Genomic DNA, 7,428 nt, shown 5'->3' with positions numbered 1-7,428 from the left:
CATCCGGTTTGTTGCTTTTAACTGACAGATAACATTCCATTGGGTGCATCCTTCACATTTTACCTGTTCAGTCCTGCAGTGATGGGTAAGTAGATTGCCTCCAACTCATCAATTTTTAAAGGAAAAACTTGCAGTGAGAACCCTCATATATCTCTCCTTTGAACATGTGTGAAAATATCCCTTGGATATAGGAGGGAAATAATTGAATAATAAAGCACATGTCATCTTATTTTTACTTTGTCCTGCCAGGTTGGGTTCCAGAACGTCTGCACCAATCTGTTCTCAACTGGCAATGTGTAAGTATCCCTATATTTCTATATCCCCAATAATACTTAGCATTAATTAGCTTTCTGATTTTTGCCAATATGAAGGGTAAAGAGTGATGCAACTCAATTTTAATTATATAGTAACACAATGGAAATGCTACAGATGGAGTCTTGGCTTCTCATTGACTCATGCCTCTCCCTCACGTCTCACACCAACTCAGTTGTTAAATCTCAATTTGTTGTTACGCATCCCTCAAGCACATTCTCTTTCTCTTTGCCGTGACCTAGGAAAAAATTTTTCCCCTTCACTACTCCAGTTGCTTCTTCATTTGACTTAGTGTCAGATTCCACCCCGTCAGTACTATCTATATCTACTATAAAATGAATATTCCAGAAGCTCAGCCCTTTGAGGTAAGAATGAGGATGTTATGAATGAATAATGGTGAGGACTTTTTACCTAAAACTCTGATTCAGGAGTTAGCAAAAATTTTCTTTCTAGCAGGGATCTCTAAACTTAATGAGGTATCAATTAAATATATTATTCCTATATGAATTTCCATCGGGGAATTTCTGAAAGATAATTATCATACTCTGGTGGAAAGAAAACTGGCAATCATTGAAGAGTTTAGAATATGTGAGCTTGGAATCCACTCTTTTGAGTCAAAGAAGTAGATAAAACTTAATCATCAGCAGATGCCTCCTTCATTTTGTGTTTCTAAGCTTTGCTTCATTATATTTAGTTAGAACTCTTTAATTACAAGTTATGAAAATAAATTCAAGTTAGTTAAGCCAAAACAAATTGGGGAATAGAAAGGAGGGAGTAAATTATTATAAAAACACAAATGTTTCTCCCAGAAGCCAAGGGGAAAGTACAGACAGACTTCAGGAGGGGAATTTGAAAGCCACAAGACCTCTCCATTCATTTCTGTCAGCAGTCCAGCCAGCTTTCTCTATTTCTCAGACCATGTGGCAGACTATCACTCCCCCCAAACCCCCATCCTAGATTTAAATGCTACAGATGCTGCAACCCACAGAGACTGCCTCAATTCTCCTTTGGCCTTAGCATTATCTCACTTTGCCGAACACCTTGGCTTTCTGTCACCTAAGAGGCCTGATAATACAGAAATCAAAAGCAGAAATGGTGTTGCTAGTGACAGACATAACATTTGTGGAACAGTTGGATGGAAGTGGCGGGCCTTTACTACTTAGCCCAGGAATTGTTGGATCGTAAGAAACAATATCCACACTTGATGCAGGTTGTACCCAGAGATCTTGGACTTGAAGCTGGATGCAGAAGTTACATGTAACTGTATTGTCGCTCACTAGTGAGTTTGAGGTGGTGTGTGGATTATGTCCATGAGGGCACTTGGGACTGTATGTGAGAAGACAGGCATGTATGCTGAGCATCTAGGGGGTAGGCTGGGTGAACATGAGAAGATTTATGGGCCAGAACTTGAAGTGGCATGCCCACTTCTGCCCAAATTCCTCTGGCTAGAACTCAGTCATATGACCACATGCACCTGCAAGGGAGGCTAGGAAATGCACTCCAGATGTGTTCCCAGGAAGTTGATGAGTATCTGACCACTCTCTGCCAGCAACGCCTTCCACTTCTGCAAAATGGCTTCAAAACCTTTTAAATTCCAAAAAGTCGGCTCTGTTCTCCCTTCTTCTTTGTATCCTTTTTCCTCTTATGGGTAGCAGAATATGCCAGCAGAGTCTGGGCATATGAGGGATATGAATTAGTTCTATACTGGGAGGGAGTAGTGCTTGGTTGCTGAAGAAAGGGGAAACGGTGGATCCCTGGGGAAGAGAAAAAAGAAAAATAGGGAAATAAACAACCACATGGTGCTTATTCCCCAACTAGATCAAAGAATCTCTCCTCTCAGTCTATTAAAGACTCTGTCCTAGGCTCAGAAATTGAGAAGCTGGGGGAGGGTGTAGCTCAGTAGTAGAGTGCATGCCTAGCATGCACAAGGTCCTTGGTTCAGTCCCCAGTACCTCCGTTAAATAAATAAACCTAATTACCTCTTCCTCCCGCCACCCCCCCAAAAAAAGAAGGAAAAAGAAATTGAGAAGGAGCTTCCCTTTCTACACCTGAGGCACCAGATACCTACTTTATTTCAGCCTCAAAATGATGGGTCAGGGGAGGAGAGGAAGAGCTCAGAAGAAATGTCACTGTACTCACAGTTTAGAGCATCCAACCTAACTTCACATGAAGCTCCTGAGGCCTGCTTGTGCATCCCCATCAGCTTTTTTGGAGTTGACGTCTGTAGGCTGTTTATTTGTGAGTTAAAAACTGTATAAAATGTGATAGAGGTAAAGGGAGAGAGTTTAGAATTCATAGTTGAATCAACATTAGAAGAGGCTTTTAAAGAAAAGAAATACGTAAATTTCATCTATAACCTTAGCACCTCAACACAGTATTTTTATTTCCTTGTGTTTCTTTTTAGTCGTTATTACCATGTACACTAACATTTTAAAAATATATTCATCACTAAAAATTACACTAAAACTACCATCACAATCAAAAAGAGCCTAAGGAGACATGTAAATGTAATGTGGTATTCAAGATTGGATTTGGGAGCAGATAAAGGACATCAGGCAAAACCTAAGGAAATCTGAGTGAAGTATGGACTTTAGTTAATAATAAGGTATCAGTGGCGGGTAGGGAATAGCTGAGTGGTGAAGTGTGAAGCTAGCATGCACAAGGTCCTGGGTTCAATCCCCAGTACCCCATCAAAATAAGTAAAGACCTAATTACCTCCCCCCAAACAAAAAACAACAAAACAATAATAAGGTACTAATTCATTAATTTTAACATATACACCATAGTAATGAAAGAAATCAGTAATATAGGAAACTGGATATGGGGTATATGGGAACTTTCTGTATCATCTTCTCAATTCTCCTGTCAATCTAAAACTGTTCTGAAAAATAAAGTCTAGTTTTACAGAGACTGCATTATTAGTCTATCCAGTTACTGTTTTTCTAGTGTTAGATGTTCATGCTGTTTCTGGTTTTCCACTGTTAAAAATAATGTACCATAAGCATCCTGTACAGTGGCCTTTTAAATGAATTCAGAACCAGAGTCAGCTTCAGATAGAACTAAGAAGTAGATAAACTTTAATGATTGTTCCTTCCCCTTTTCCAATCATTCTACAACAGATTTCTCCTATTTTTTTTTAGCTTCTTACACCCCCTCCTTGTTTCCTTATAGTTTGTTACAGCATAATGAGTGCTATTCTAGTCTCCAGAATGAATCCTACCCTGAGAAAAATGTGTTTATTTTTTGTTTTTTTTGAAGTCTAGTTGATGTACAATATTATATAAGTTACAGGTGTACAATATAGTAAGTCACAATTTTTAAAGGTTATACTCCACTTAGAGTTAATGTAAATATTGGCTATATTCCCTGTGCTATAGGGATATGTATCCTTATAGGTTATTTATTTTACACATAGTAGTTTGTACCTCTTAATCCCTATCCCTATATTTCCCCTCTTCCCTCCCCTCTACCCACTTGTAACTACTAATTTGTTCTCTATATCTGTGAATGTTTCTTTTTTGTTATATTCACTATGATGGACACTTAGGTTGCTTCCATATCTTGGCAATTGTAGATAATGCTGGTATGAATATTGGGGTGTATATATCTTTTCGAATTAGTGTTCTGGAGGTTTTGTGGGGGGTATATCCCCATGAGTGAAATGTCTTGGTCATATAGTTGTTCTATTTTTAGTTTTTTGAGAAACCTCTGTGCTGTTTTCCACAGTGGCTGCACCAATTTACATTCCCACCAGCAGTGTACGAGGCTTCTCTTTTCTCCACATCCTTCCCAACATTTGTTATTTGTGTTCTTTTTGATGATAGCCATTCTGACTTGTGTGAGGTGATATCTCATTGTGGTTTTGATTTGCATTTCCATGGTGATTAGTGATGTTGAAGATCTTTTCATGTGGCTGTTGGCCATCTTCATTTCCTCTTTGGAAAAATGTCTATTCAGATCTTCTGCCCATTTTTAATCAGGTTGTTTATTTTTTTGATGTTGAGTTGTGTGAGCTATCTATATACTTTGGATATTAACCCCTTTTTGGTCATAGACATATAGATCAATGGAACAGAATCAAGAGTCCAGAAATAAACCCACACACTTGTAGTCAATTAATCTATGATAAAAGAGACAAGAATATACAATGGAGAAAAGACAGTCTCTTCAATAAATGATGCTGGGAAAACTGGGCAGTGACATATAGAAAATGAATTTAGAACACTCTAACACCATATACAAAAATAAATTCAAAATGGATTAAAGACCTAAATTAAGATTGGAAACCATAAAACTCCCAGAGGAAAACAGGCAGAACACTCTTTGAAATAAATCGCAGCAATATTCCTTTGGATCCGTCTTCTAAAGTAAAGGAAATAAAAGCAAAAATAAACAAATGGAACCTAATTAAACCTAAAAGCTTTTGCACAGCAAAGGAAACTATTGAAAAAACAAAACGACAACCTACTAAATGGGAGAAGATATTTGCAAATTTTATGACTGATAAAAGGTTAAATCCAAAATAACAAACAGCTCATATAACTCAACATCCAAATACTTAAAAAGCCCAATTTAGTAATGGGCAGAAGACCCGAAGAGATATTTTTCCAAAGAGGACATGCAGATGGCCAACAGGCACACAAAAAGAAAAATGTATTTAAACAGTTCTAACCCAGTACTCAATGATCCAGCAAACATCTATTAAGTACCCACAATATGACAAATAACAACCACAGGTAAACAGTAGGAGCTCTCTGTGGCAAATACCCACTTTACTTAGGGTAAGAATATTTCATAAAGTTCTGTTTGTAGTCGCCTAAACTTGAGGGCTTGTATTTAAAAGGTGGAGCCAGTTTTATCCTATGTATGGGAATCTTTTCTTCAGATGGTTTTCCTCTTCCTTAATATAGAGGCCATGTCCAGAATCTAAATAATGAGTATGTTTTGGCTCAGAGCATATCAAGAATGCAAAGTCATTTTGCATTATTCAACGTGATATAGCCAGAAGTATATTCTAAATTATTACACTGGTGTTCCTAAGCAAAATTAAATCATTGAGAAAAATGGGTATCAGACTATAAATGAATCTTAAATGAAATAAGCCAATGAAGGATAAGTTCCCCTCTTCTGAGAGGAAGGCTTTGGGAAAGAGAGCCCAGTGCTAGTAGATTCAGGTGGAATGTTCAGGAGCGGTGGAGGTGGAATGGAAGAGTGGTGTGGAGTGGAATGGAGAGGATCCTGTAAAATATCTGATCCCTGGTCATTCTCAGGCCAATGTGATTTAGGTTGCATTCATTCCATTAGGAAGATCCTTTCATCTCAACTCTTCCCTATGGATTTCCCCAGGACAGGGAAAATGGAGACCCACAGAGCTGAACCATGCCCCAGTGTAGCCATTACCAGCATGTACCTGGTGAGTCACATCCATCTTAAGGGGAAACATCCAAGGGGTTTCCCTCTAAGAAGCCAGGTGTTACGGAATGGTTGGAATTCTTTTATGTTGTTTTTTTCTTTAGTCCTCATACACAATGGAATAATCTACTTACTTCTGATTCAGGATGGAAAACACAAGTTTCTGTCTTTTCCCACCTAACAACTCATTACGTGATAGAAAAAAGGAGATATAAACCCACAGCAAAGAGAAAACAAGAGGGAGGATATCAGTGTAAGAGGAATTTCAACATATTTCTAAGAGAAAGTAAATGGATGGAGAAATAGTAATTGATGGTGTGGGTGCAGGAAGTTGCAGCCTGGTATGTGCAAGAGAGATGGGAGACAAGAGTCAAGTAGAGTCACAACTCAAGAGAACCATCAGACTCAGAAACATCAGGAACAGCCACAGGAAGAAAGAAATCTTGGACATGAAAATTGGGAACTAAATTGAAGTTCTGTAGACAGAACATTGTATCCTCCTTGTACCCTCTCCCATCCCATCTCCACACAGAAACGCCAGCAGGCAGGCCTCTGGCTCTCAAGCAACTGTTTAATGAACATGCATCTATAATGGCTGCACTCTGGTCAGCTGGTTAATGGATCAGCCTAGAACAAAGCTCTCCAGTAAACAAGTCCACTACGTGTTCATGGAGTCCCATTCTGGTCTTTAGGGCTCATTCTTAAAAATAAATAAGATTACCAAATATTTGAAAGTCTGCAAGATGAGAGTTACCAAGCTAAACCAATAACAAGAGGCTGTGAGAAAGAACAATCAGGAAGCAAGAATTAGCTCCTGGGAACTAAATATAATAACTGATGAAGTAAACAATTCAATAAAATATTCTAAGATAAAGAAACAGAAAACATGAGAAAGAAAACGATTAACAATGGTAGAATAGACACTCCAGAAATTACAGAGGGTGGGAAATTATCAGAGAGATAATGAAGGAGAATTGACCAGAGCCAAAGGACACAAATCACCAGACTAAAAGGATCCACCAAATTCCAAGTGTGAATGACAAAAGACTCACATTTTGATAAATCATTGTGAAATTTCAGAACTCCATGAATAAAGAGAAGATTCTAAAAGATTTCAAAGATGAAAGACAAACAGGTGACTTCCAAATTAGACTTGAAAATTAGACTCAGATGGGACTGCTCATCCATAGTCCTAGGTACTTAGAAGACAATCAATGATGCCTTTAGAGTTCTGAGGGAAAACATTTTCAGTCTTTAATTTTATATCCTGCCAAATTTTCTGTCCGGTGTGAGGGCAAACTAAAAACATTTTCAGACAAACAAGGAATCAGAACCTTTATCTCCAACATACCCCTATGAGGAAGTTACTGAGGATGTGCTCAAATAAAATGAGTAAACCAACAAATATGAAGACTTATGATTCAAGCTAGGAGGATAATGAAGGGAAGTCCCAGGATGAGAGAACTCTGTTACTAGAATAGATTGGAGCAGGAGGATAAGGAACTCTGAGAGGGTGGAGCTGGAGAAAATAATGGATTCAAGAGATTTGATATCCTTGAGAATTTGGAGAAACTTAAGGAGGTAATGAAAGCCATGTTTATTTCTAGAAAACCATCCTCTTCCATTTCTAAAAAAATTGCTTCCAAATCCCTCCCTGATGAATCTATGTGACAATTCTTCCCTCTTCTCAGCATTCTTTCCTGG

General features: G+C 38.1%; 1 protein-coding gene across 1 annotated transcript in view; it reads left to right on the top strand.

Annotated features, from left to right (window-relative positions):
• The first annotated feature begins 249 nt into the window (after window positions 1–249).
• The window catches only part of CLPB (ClpB family mitochondrial disaggregase), a 150,879-nt gene continuing 143,700 nt past the window's right edge, over window positions 250–7,428 (top strand). Inside the window, exon 1 of the mRNA XM_064492668.1 lies at window positions 250–296. The gene's annotated coding sequence lies outside the window, so the exon portion shown is untranslated. The remainder of the gene's footprint in view (window positions 297–7,428) is intronic.

The sequence above is a fragment of the Camelus dromedarius genome, chromosome 12, assembly GCF_036321535.1.
Source record: "Camelus dromedarius isolate mCamDro1 chromosome 12, mCamDro1.pat, whole genome shotgun sequence".
NCBI lineage: Eukaryota > Metazoa > Chordata > Mammalia > Artiodactyla > Camelidae > Camelus > Camelus dromedarius.
This window is presented reverse-complemented; position numbering and strand designations above follow the sequence as displayed.